Here is a 12,483-nt window from a genome sequence, read left to right on the forward strand (position 1 = left end):
TAACAGTGTGGCCTCCTAAGGAGAACTACTGATTCTCAGCCATGGCTGCATATTATACACTCATGGAATATTTTATAAATACCTTCAGCTGGAAAAGACCCTCAGAGGTTCTGATCCCTGAGATCTGAGGGGAGACCCAATTATCAGATTAGATGATTTTAACTTGCTGCTGAAACTTACCAGCTTATTTTCTAAGCTCCAGTTCCCAGTTTTTGGTTGCCCATCTCACAGGAAGGACATGGTGAAACAATGTGTGTGATGCTTTTCAGAGTGTGAGCATGGCCTTCTACACATAGTTTGACTTTCTCCTAATTCCAGAGTTAATTAGTAAATTCATCTTAGTGACCAACAGGTCATGTGACACAAAAATCAAGAAAGACGCAACACAGCTCTTGGGCAGAGGTAAACGCTGCTAAGCTTCCATGTGAGTCCCTTTAGAAACATACCTTTGCCTTCATTCACATCTTTGCTTATGTATCTAAGAATAGACAGGGATAATTTACATTGCTCTATGATTTTCTCCCACCCCTCGTTTGGCCTAATGTTCATCTGCCTTGTGGTCTCAGTAACTGTGTTTCATGAACAACATGGAGACCGCAGCACTAAACACCCTGATTACCATCTGGTATTTAGAAAGTTTTCAAGTTTTCAGTCTCCCAAGCAAGTCTGCAATGATGCTTTTGTGTGTCCATCCCTATAAACATGGGTGAGTTTTTCTTTAGTTTGTTCCTAAGATTTCTGTCTCTACATCAGAGATGTAAAAGAGTAAATTCTGATTACATTGATCTTCATTTTCGTTTTCACTTTTGAACAATGCTGAATAAACTGTTTTACAGCTTTTTTTTTATTTATCATGTTTTCTGAGGTAGGTTTTGTTTTAGGTATATCATTTACAGCTGATAGCTAAATAGCAGGGTTACAAACCAGAGGGTTTGGGAAATGGCTCAGAGGCAGAGTTCTGATTTCCACCATCTATGTAAAAGTTTGGCAATGCAGGCTATGTCTGTCATATCAACTGTGATAGGGATGGAGAGAGACACTGGGGACTCCCTAGACAGACAGTCTAGCTGAAACTAAGTGCAGTTTGGTTAGAGACCTTGTTTCATAAGACATTTTGGTCACAGGACATGGAGAAATCAAATTGATAATGATTAGGAAGTATCTTTCTTATTGTCTGGCTTTCATAGTACTGGAAAGTGCTATGTAGGTGCTGGGGAAGAAGAATCATTAAGTCTTACCCAGATGTGAGTGCCTAAGCTACACTAATGACTGAACTAGCAGGACAGACCCAGAGGCGCAATAGTGGCATGGATGTTCTGGGGAAAACCAACTGCTTCTGAGTTAGTTGAAGACCTGCTGTGATGATTGGTGCAATTATATCTCTGGCCAAGAACTTATGGTTGGGGAGTGCATAGGCTCTGGGGATAAACCTACTATTATTTTGCTAAATGAACATAGTATCAAACTCCCTTCTAAATTTATATCCCATAGATGACTGCAGCTCTCAGACGTCATAAAAAAGCTTCCTCATGGAGTAGGTGCTAGTTGAATTGCAACTCACAGCTGGCCAAGGGAGGAAGTGGGGTGCTCAGCCACACATGGGATATGTGCACCACACCTAATCTCCAGAGGCTCAGGGACCACTGAGCAAGAGGGGATGCAAAGATTGTAAGAGGCAGAGGTCAGTGAGGATCGGAGAGAAACAGTAGCTGTCTTCTGTATATGGCAGAGCTGTTACATTCATAAACTCACAGAAGCTATGATAAGACCTGCACAATCAAGCCTGTAGACATTCCAGTATGGAGGGAGTAGGGACTGGAGCCCTCATTCCTAGCTGGGTAGTTATTGACAGCAGACAGCTTTCAGAGGAGAGAGAATCAGTTTTCTTTAAGGCTGTGGCTTCAGTAAGGCATATCACTCTTCAGTGGATGGCCCTAAACAACTGAATATATACGGTCAGTACAAATTGACCTCTCTGAGTTATTAAAAAATAAGCAAAAAGAGAAAGCACAAAGTTGGGGAAGTTGGGGAGTGTGAGGCGGATGTGGGAGGAGCAGGGAGGAGGAATGGGTCTGAATATGATCAAGTACATTGTATGCATGTATGAAATTCTCAAATATTTAAGGAAAATGTTAAATTAAAATAAGGTGGAGAAAAAGAACACCAGTGCTCCCAAACCAAATAGAGAGCACTAGAGGAAGACACATGGTGCTGAGCTCTGACCTCATGTATGCACATTTGGGAATAGCACTCCCTCACACATGTGCACACGACACAGGTAGATGCATGCACAGCAACAGACACAGAACAAATCAGCTGTTTGCGTTCCCCCAACAATTCACAGTATTGTGCAGTTTCTGTTCAAGTGTTTTGTCCTTTTAAGAAGATGTGGAGGGATGGATTTACAGTTGGCCTGGAAGTCTTTCTGAGGACTAGCTCTCATGGGATCTAAAGGTGTAATATATACATGCTGCTATGGGAGAAGAGCAAGAGATCGTTCCAGCCAAAGCCCATGCAGACCACAGCTATGGCCAAGCTTTTCCAGGTGCAATAGTGGGACTCAAATCTTAGTGGCAGCCAACACTTGTCTAACTGGACTTAAGGCTCACTAAATAGAAGGGATTCCTGCCTGATGCTGGAAATCCGGCCAAATACTTGTGGCTGGCGAGGTCATGGAACCTAGAGGAGAGCTTGCTGCTACCACTGTACTAAGATAGTACACTCTCTAACTGTATTCTAAACATTACACTTACACCCACAGCTAAGTATAGCTCTTACTGTCTCATCAAAGAAGCTTGCTGTTTTGCAGTAGACAGAGTCCATTCAAGAGATCTACAACTAGTCAAAATTCAGAGGACAATTGACGTGGGCACCCAAGCCCATTTCATACGTGCACAACAATGATACATACATCTGCCATTCAGCTGATACTGATAGCCCCTACACCCGAGGCTCAGAGAACATCAGGAAAGATAGGGCAGAGAAATTTTAAGAGCCAGAGATGGAGACATATACTGTAAGATAGTGTCTTCTGTATATTTGCTGGTTTGTTTTTATTTTACCTTAATACAAGCTATAGTCATCTGAGAGGAGGGAACCTTAATTGAGAAAATGCCTCCACAAGATCAGCTGGGTGTAAACCTGTACAGCCTTTGTGTAATTAGTGGTTGATGTGGGAGGGCCCAGGCCACTGTGGTCTGGTGGTCCTGGGTTCTATACGAAAGTAAGCTGAGTAAGGCATCCAGGAAGTAGCCAGGAGCAGCATCCTCCATGGGCTCTGTATCAGCTCCTGTCTCCAGATTCCTGCCCTATTTGAGTTCCTGCCCTGACCTCCTTCAGTTATGGACTGTAATGAGGAAGTCAAACAAACCCTTTCCTTCCTAACTTGCTTTGGGTTATAGTGTTTCATCACAGCAATAGTAACCCTAACTAGGACAATATATGACAGAGAAACTGCACCCATAAAACGTCAAACATGTAGCAGCCTAAAAAGACCCATACGGTGAGAACACCAGTTGCTATACTGATATCAGTGGGGGAAAGGTCCTACCCCTAGGTGAAGAGCTACGGGCAATTAATGACTTCTGAGTGCACTCAAGAAAATCAGTCTTCTCCAGAGGTGAGTCTCCTGACAGGTTCTCCAGGTCTAACTGATCAGCACTAAACATGTGTGCACACTGAACATACAGCTCTAGTTATACACACATGTGTATGGAATAATAATAATTAAGGAAGAAGAGGTCACGAAATTGAAAGGGAGTAGGGGACAGGAAAAAGTTGGATGGGGAGGGGGAGGGGTGAAGATGATATACATATAGTACTCATGTATAAAATTATGAAAAAAATTTAAAAAGTGAGGCTTGGTGCTTTTTGTATGTTGTTTTATGACTCCCTTGTAGTTGTTTTCTTGGTATGTGTTGGGATGGGGGCACAGGTTCATTTTCCCCCTTCTTTCAGACTTGCTGTAGCTCACACTGGCCTCAAAATCATGAACTTCATACCTCAGCTTTCTGAGTACTGGTTGTGGCGTGTGCAGCCATGCTTAGCCATGTGAGGTAGACAGTCTTTTAGATTTTTCTGTAGGCCACTGAATGGTTTCAGCACCATTTGTTAAAATGTCTTCTCTCTCTGCACTGCACTGACTTGACACCTTCGTTGAAAACAGATGAATTGAAAAGCGTACAGGACTAACTCCTATCCCCATTCTGTTCTCTTGATCTATTAGCCCATCCTTGGAGTCTGTCATTCAGCTGGAGATTATCAATATCCTTTGTTGACTCTTCCTATATATCCTAATTTCCTTAAACAGGAGCAATCTTTTTCAGTAGCAGCAAGGGAGGAAGAAAGCAAACAAGGCAGCGAGTTGTCCGTCAGCTGGGAAGATGATTCCCAAGGCGTCAGAAGAACCTGCTCTGCTCTATGTGTGCTGCGGTCCCCTTGCCCTGATCACTGGCCACAGTTAAATAATAAGGCAACAGACATTTAATCAACATTTCCATCCAAGTCATGCCCATGTCAGTGAAAGGTAAAATAGGACCACGAAGGTCAAGAATTTCCCAAGCTTCTCCTGCAGCCCAATGATTGAATTTATTTCCAAACCTGTTGCCTATTCTCACTGTAGAGCCTTCATTATTCCAGCCCTGCCAGGGTAGAGCTGGTGAGATCACACACTGCCAAGGTAGAGCTGGTGAGATCACACACTGCTATTCCTGTTCTGCACTCTCCCTTTACAAGGTCTTCTTTCTTTAAATCTGTCAGGGCTATCTTAGAGATGGCTGATTTACACAACAGGAAGAGGCCAAGATCAAGGTGCTGGAGGTTAGAAGTTATAGTTTTATTTATTATCATTTAGGACTTTAGTATTTCTCAAAGGCTCATAGGTTGAAACTTTGGTTGACAATCTGTAGTGGCATTGGGAGAGGGTAAAACCTCAGGGAAGTGTGGCCTAGTGGGCAGAAATTAGGTCACTGGTTATGTGCTCTTGAAGGAGACATTGACATCCTGGCTCCATTCCCTCTCTGCTTTCTTACCACATGAAGCTGGGAAGCTTTGATGCACAGAGACGCCCCTCCATGATTTCTGCCTCACTCACTGCAGTTCTACAACAAAGATCCCAAGTGACCATGAGACTGTCAACAAGTAACCTTCTCTTCCTTTAAGGTGAATGTCTCAGGCATTTCATCACAGTGATAGAAAGAGCACTAACATGTCTTCTTTCTGTAATTGCCTCTGTCCAAATTTTGTATTTTTAGGAGACTGGTTGTACTGGGTGGGGGTCAACCTGAATGACCCCATTTTAATTTACCTCTTCAAAGACCTTATCTGCAAACACAGGCACATTCTGATGCTCAGAACCTTAACATGAGGATTTAAAGGGTACGTTAAGCCTGTGCTATCCTCTAGTGGAGTGGTCACAGCTGGGCTCCCCAGGGTAACTGGCTGGATGTTTGCTATGGTTTTGGCTCAGTGCACCCTAGCACCTTAGAATATTCAAGCTTCTTTTTAAATTTTCTTCTTCCCACATCTTTTTCTTTCAAAGTCCTCCCTAAATTTACAACTTAATTTTATTGCTGTTACCATGAACATACACAATATGTCTAAACCCTTTACCAAATCCTTCATAAATCTGTTTCTTAATCTGTTTCTTGTCCTCAGTATATTAGGCTGACTTTCCAGTCAGTTTGACTTTTTTTTTTCTCTTTTCTTTTTTTTTTTTTTTTTTTTTTTTTTTTTTTTTTTTTTGTGTGTGGCTATTATAGCATCTGTTTTCCGTCCCTCCACACTTCCTTGTTTCAGGCTGCCCCTTCCTCATCCTCTTGCATAGCCTTGTGTTGATTGCATTTCTTTGGCTCATTTTTTTCTATATTGGGTTTTTGGAAGTTATAGATCCTATTCTATTCTTCAGTGGTTGCTCTAATATTTTAACACATTAAAAAATCATTACTAAATTAGAACACAAATATGAAAAAGCTAAGCCATATAGAAAGGCAGGGCCTCCTCCTTCTGCTCCCCTCTCCACAACTGTCTTTTAACCATTTCTCTTCCGGATGGTTCTGGCAGTTATAGCCACAATTCACATAAAACCTTTCTAAACCCTTGCCTAGTAGCTTCTCATACCCCATCTTTACAGATGTTCGATTTTGAAGTTATAGAATGGTCTCACTTGAAATCCTATCTTAGTTAGTTACGGTTTTAATGCTGTGAACAGACACCATGACCATGGCAACTCTTAGAAGGACAGAATTTAAGGGCTGGCTTACAGGTTCAGAGGTTCAGTCCTTTATCATCAAGGTGGGAGCATGGCAGCTTTCAGGCAGGCATGGTGCAGGAGGAGCTGAGAGCTCTACATCTTCATCTGAAGGCCACTATGAGAAGACTGGCTCCTTTGTGGTTAGGAGGAGGGTCTCATTGCCCACCTCCAACAAGGCCACACCTACCCCAACAAGGTCATGCCTCCAATAGTGCCACTTCTTGGGTCAAGCATATTCAAACGACCATAGTCCCTCTCTAGACTTACCTGGTCAGCCTTACATTTGTAGTTCTTTGTCACATTAACTAGGATTTTAAATACACACCTCTTGTTCTGTGATCTGAAGGCAAAAATCTCTTGGTAGGATATTTTCAGATGTTGAAATTTGGAAATTAGTATTCCTAGACTTTCTTCATGTTCCTGTTTTATCTTGGCTCCTGACTTACACACACTGCAAGGCTTATAACATTTACATTTAAAAAATAGGTTTAAAATAGAAATTGAATAATGACAGACACTATATAAAGTATTATGTTAATACAAATGTCTTTCATTGCATACATAAATAATATGATTATGTCTATAGAAAATTAAATTTGATCTATATTGATAATCCTCATGCCTGTTGGTAAATGTTTCAGGGAATCAATCTGAAGTGGATTTTTCCTCTCAGAATCCATTAGTTGGCTAAAACCATCCATACTGTGGCTGGTTATGAATCTGTTTTTTTTTTTTTTTGGTAGAGTTTTTTTTTTCCTGTTTGGTTATGAAATTTCATATTACCTTTCTTTTCTTCTCAGCCCTGGAAGCATGCCTCTGTGATTTAATTTGCTTAAGGTTAGCCTTATGTATGTCTTCTTTACCTTTTAATTAACATGCATTGATTGCACACACTAGTGGGATGTGGAGTAACATTTTCACATGCCCAGCATGCTCTGCTAATCACTACCTCTCTCTGCTGTAAGAAGACATAGCCTAGGGTTTTATGATCACCCACTGTGTTGCTGGACACCAGGACTTGTCCTTTCCAACAGCCTTGTCCCACACTCCTCTTTGACTTCTAGCACTCAGTGGTCTATGTCCAGGCTGATATTTTCCGACACGTGATAGAAGACACCTGGCATTTGGATTGCTGCGTCTGGCTTATTTCATGTGACATTGTCTCCTCCAGTTCTATCCATTTTGCTATAGATCTCACAGTTCTATTCTTTATTATGGGTGGATAGTATTCAATTTATAGTATGTATTTTCCTCATCTAGTTATCTAGATGATTCCATATCTTAAATATTATAAATAGTGCCACAATAAACATGGATGAACCACAATGTCTAATTAATCTTTGTTGAATAAGGATATTTTTGCATTTAAAGATGCTTGGCCCAAACCCTTGACTTTTGTATTTGTAGTGTTAGGGGTGCAAGCCAGTCATAGTACATGCCAATCAAGTGTTCTCTTGCTTGTGTGTTCTCTTGACAGCTGTGACCCTCCAGTCCAGTGACTCCTAAAAGAAAAGTTATACTTAAAGTATTTTTCTGTATTCCCTATTTTCTTATGATCTTGGTATACCCTGTTATCTGCATCTTAATAGCTGGACAAAATCCAAGTGCCCTCTGGGTACACTGCACAGGTGACCCTGGCTCACATTTCCTCAAATCTCCAGTGACCTCCATCATTTCAGACCTTATACTTCCCTCTTTTTTTGCCATTAAAATGATAGAATGAGACATCTATTTCTGAGTTTTTGTAAGTCTGAAAAGAAGTCAAGATGTATTTTATAACAGTTTGGTATTTATAGACTTTGTTTCTCTTGGGTGACTCCTGCAATGTTTCTTTCATTGCTTTGCCCTCTGTGACCCCTGTCCCCTCTTCTGGATCTCCTAATGGGCATATAGATAATCCTAATATGGACCTTTGTTCCTCTGAACTTTGTCTCATTTGTTCTGTCTGTCTTTGCTGTTTGCGTTGCTTCTAGTTTTCTGCATTGCTGGGACTTGAACACAGGGCTTTATGCATGCTGGGCACTGTGAGAACATTTCCCAGAGAGATACCACCACCTTGGACAGGTAAGTACAAGGCCACCAGAGGCTAACCTGCGGAATCAATGAGTTCATTGGTCCCAATTACCAATGGGCATGAGGGGTTACTTACAGGAGTGTGGGTGACCCCAAAGCAGCCGCAGCACTATAAATTCTCACCCCAGAATGGATAATGACTTTCCTGTAGCTGCATAGAGTGCCCCTTTAGTGAACCTTCCCTCTCTCTATGCTCCAGCAGCCCCTAAGACCACAAGGCCATGTAAATCAGGGCAAGGAGGGACATCCCGGGTGGTAGTCCAATGCCGCCCTCCCTCCTCCTGCTATAAAGGAATATCAAGTGTCAACAGCCACAGATGCTCTGATGAAGATGACAGCTGTGGCACTTGGAGGATAGCACTCTGTAATACTGGGCAAGCCCTCTGTCATGGAGCTAACTAGACTAGCACTCTGCAGCACTGGACAAGTAGTTTACTAGACATTCTGTGTTTTTGTCCTCACCTCCACCCCCTTTTGACTCCTTTTGGAAATCTCTCACCTTCATCTTTTAGATCATAAATTCAAACTTCAGCTCCATTTGGTGTGTTGATGTGCTATGACATCACAATGACTGTATCTATAAGGTTTCTAGGCATTTATTTTCCATGATGCTGGCTTCATGTGTGCATCTTATTAAGAGCTAAAAACACAGCTTACATATTTATATTTTCTTCTGTTCCCGTACTAACTATAACTTTTTGTTTGTTTGTTTGCTTTTTGTTTTTGTTTTTTTTTAGAGACAGGGTTTCTCTGTGTAGCCCTGGCTGTCCTGGAACTCACTCTGTAGACCAGGCTGGCCTTGAACTCAGAAATCCGCCTGCCACTGCCTCCCAAGTGCCGGGATTAAAGGCGTGTGCCACCACTGTAACTATAACTCTCAAAGGCTGATTTTCTCTATCACGAGTTCAGTGCTCTTCCTTCATGGTTTTCTTCATACGAAGATGACGAGAGCTACACGTCCAGGTCTCACACAACTTTCTCCAGGTCTATATCAACATTATTTCTCCATCTTCTGGTGTGCAGTGCTGTCAAGATGTCTCACAGGGCGCTGGAGTAATGGCTCAGTGGTTAAGAGCAGTGGCTGCTCTTGCAGAGGATCCAGGTTTGGTTCTCAGCACTCACAGGAACTGTTGTGTCCTATTCCTGGAGATCTGTCGCCCCCTGCTGGTCTGCATGGGCACTGCATGCAAGCAGTGTACATAGAGCCAAGCAGGTGCATGTACACATAATGTATTGTGCTGTGCTTCCCCTCCGCCCCCGTGGATGACCACATTTTCAATTTTATTTCATAGATTAAAAAAAGCTTTAATTTTTTGGTCTGTGTGCAGGTGTTTGCAAATATATCATCACAACTATCTTTGTTTTTCTACATTGCTTCTGGGGACCAAACTCAGGTCTTTGTATTTACAAGGCAAACACTTTACCAACAGACTTAATTCCCCAGCCTTAGGTTTTCTTTTTGTACATTTTTTATAAGCATCACCAAATATTTGGGAAATGACATTATTAAAATGTAGATTACAGACTATACCAAAATCATAAAAAAATAGGAAATAGAGAAAAATACTTTAAGCATAACTTTTTTTAAAAGAGTTACTGGAGGGTTATTGCTGTCAATTATCTAACAGAACACTTGGTTGGCATGCACTAGAACTGGCCTGCACCCCCAACACTACTTATACAAATAATCCTGGGAGAGCCTTCACAAGATATCTCATAGACTTGTGTAAGAAGAGCCATTGAGAACCCTAATGTGAGGGTGTTTCCAGAAAGGGTCAGTAGAGGGAGGGATGCTTTGACTCTGGGTGGGATATTCCATGAGTGACGGAAGAGCCAATGGAGAGCTGGACCTTTCTTCCCTGTTCTCTGACCTGCCATGAGGTGTAGCTTAGTGGTAAAGTGCTTATCTGGAATGAATGAGGATCTAGGTTCAAGTCCCAGCTCTAGGGGGGTTGGGAGGAAGGAAGAAAAAGAGGGGTAGGACATATAATAAGCAAAGAGGCACTGTAATCACGATGACAAGGATATGACCTCGGCAAAGCACAAATGTGTACATTCCAAATGGCGGCATGTGCAATTGAACTGCTAATAAACAATGTAACAGGAGACCTTAGGCAGGATACAAGGGCAGGAAACCATTGTTTCATTGTCTCAGTCGTGAAAGATCAGGTGATAAAACTAAGAAAGCAAAGCATATAAATATAACTAGTAAAGAAGTTAATATTATGAATATGAGGCCAGCCCAAAAGCATATGCTGAGTGCCTAATCTGTGCCCGGCGTCAGTCAGGACAAAGAATTGCTGTTCCGATCGTTGCCTCACAGACTGAGCAAAACATAAATCTCTGTGCTTGCACAACTCAGAGCACAGAAAGGCAAAGATGCAGTTGCGGGCTAATGTGATGCCAGCCAGCTTCCCACTGTAAACCCTCTGTGGCTCCTCCTGGGAGATGCTCTGAGATCATGTAAATGCTCTGTTTATTATATATTTACTTACTGACTTTAACATTCACTTAGGAGTCTTGCCTGAAACAATTGTTGCTATGGTGACTGCCAAGTGTTGATTTTCTAAGTCCTTGGTGGCTTCTGGATTTACTAATTGAGATTCTACTATTAGCAAAATGTTTCCTTTCTCCCATTTGTTTATTTTATCTATACATTTACTTAAATTTATATGAATTTGTGAGTTACTTTCATCTCTAGATTATAAAGCAGTGTTATCATTTATTTTAGTGCTATACTGTTGCAGATTTGGCTAGGGGTGTTAAACTGACTCCTGAATCATGCTGACATATCTATCCCCCATCATTTGGGAACTTCCTTTCTTCTAAGGACAAGGCACTTCACACTCACTCGGCCTTTCTCCATCCTCACCTTGGAGTCATCCATCTCTCTCAGAAAGTCCTTTTGTTGGGGAAATGGCAGACACCGAGAATTATAGGGTACACTCATTGCTGTGGGGATGCTTAGTGACTTTTAATATTGCTTTCAGATTCACCAGAAATCTGTTTATAAGGAAAAAAATAGTTTACTGCTGGGCTCCTTGGCATTGGCTTGTAGTCTCCTATAACTGGGAGGTGGATGCAGGAAACCTGCTACAAGTTCAAAGGCCAGCTAGGGCTATATCAAGTAAAAAGTCCCTCAGCCCCACCTTCTTCAGAGTGGAGATGGGGTCCAGTGTAAAGTTACAGGGGAGGCTTCAGTCCCTGCCTGGTTCATGGATCTTGCTAAAACTCATAGATGTTTCATTCATTCTAAAGGAGGTGAAGGGGTTTATCTTAAGTCACATTCACACTGGATAAAAGGCACTATCAAGACCTCTTCCAGTCTGCTTGTTGAATTATTTGTACTTTCCATACGTGTAATAAATACAGTGTTTGTAGGAGTTGCAGAGACAAAGTGTGGAGCAAAGACTGAAGGAAGGACAATCCAGGGACTGCCCCACCTGGGGATCCTTCCCATATATAATTTCAAACCCAGAGACTATTGTGGATGCCAGTAAGTGCTGGCTAACAGGAGCCTGATATAGCTGTCTCCTGAGAGGCTCTGACAGTGCCTGACAAATACAGAAGTAGAGACCCACAGCCATCCATTAGACTGAGCACAGGGTCCCCAATGAAGGAGCTAGAGAAAGGACCCAAGGAGCTGAAGGGGTTTGCAGCCCCTTAGGAGGAACAACAATATGAACTAACTAGTACCATCAGAGCTCCCAGGGACTAAACCACCAACCAAAGAGTACTCATGGTGGAACTCATGGCTCTAGCTGCATATGTAGCAGAGGAAGCCTAGTAAGTCATCAATGGGAGGAGAGGCCCTTGGTCCTGTGAAGGCTCTATGCCCCAGTGTAGTGGAATGCCAGAGCAAGGAAGCGGTAGAGGGTGGGTTGGTGAGCAGGGGGAAGGGAAGGGAACAGGATTTTTTTCCTGGAAGGAAAACCAGGAAACAGGATAACATTTGAAATGCAAACAAAGAAATCATCTAATAAAAAAAAAAAGTACGATGTTTGTTTCATCTTCTAGCTTCCCAATCTGACCTGGGGGTTCTGTCTTCCATTGTTGCTCCACTTAGGGCCAGTGGGGCAGGTGGGCATCTTACAGGTGGATGTTTACCTGTGGGAGTTGGCACTCAGCTGTGCTGTCTATCAGAATCCACATTGTTTTCT

General features: G+C 42.2%; 1 long non-coding RNA gene across 1 annotated transcript; it reads right to left on the bottom strand.

Annotated features, from left to right (window-relative positions):
- Positions 1-7,568: 7,568 nt before the first annotated feature.
- Positions 7,569-8,879, bottom strand: LOC116100894. The gene is made up of 2 exons (XR_004122710.1): positions 8,823-8,879; positions 7,569-7,752 (listed from the first exon to the last, which is right to left on the bottom strand). It is a non-coding gene; the product is annotated as an uncharacterized LOC116100894 (long non-coding RNA).
- Positions 8,880-12,483: the final 3,604 nt, after the last annotated feature.

Source organism: Mastomys coucha, unplaced genomic scaffold, assembly GCF_008632895.1.
Source record: "Mastomys coucha isolate ucsf_1 unplaced genomic scaffold, UCSF_Mcou_1 pScaffold21, whole genome shotgun sequence".
NCBI lineage: Eukaryota > Metazoa > Chordata > Mammalia > Rodentia > Muridae > Mastomys > Mastomys coucha.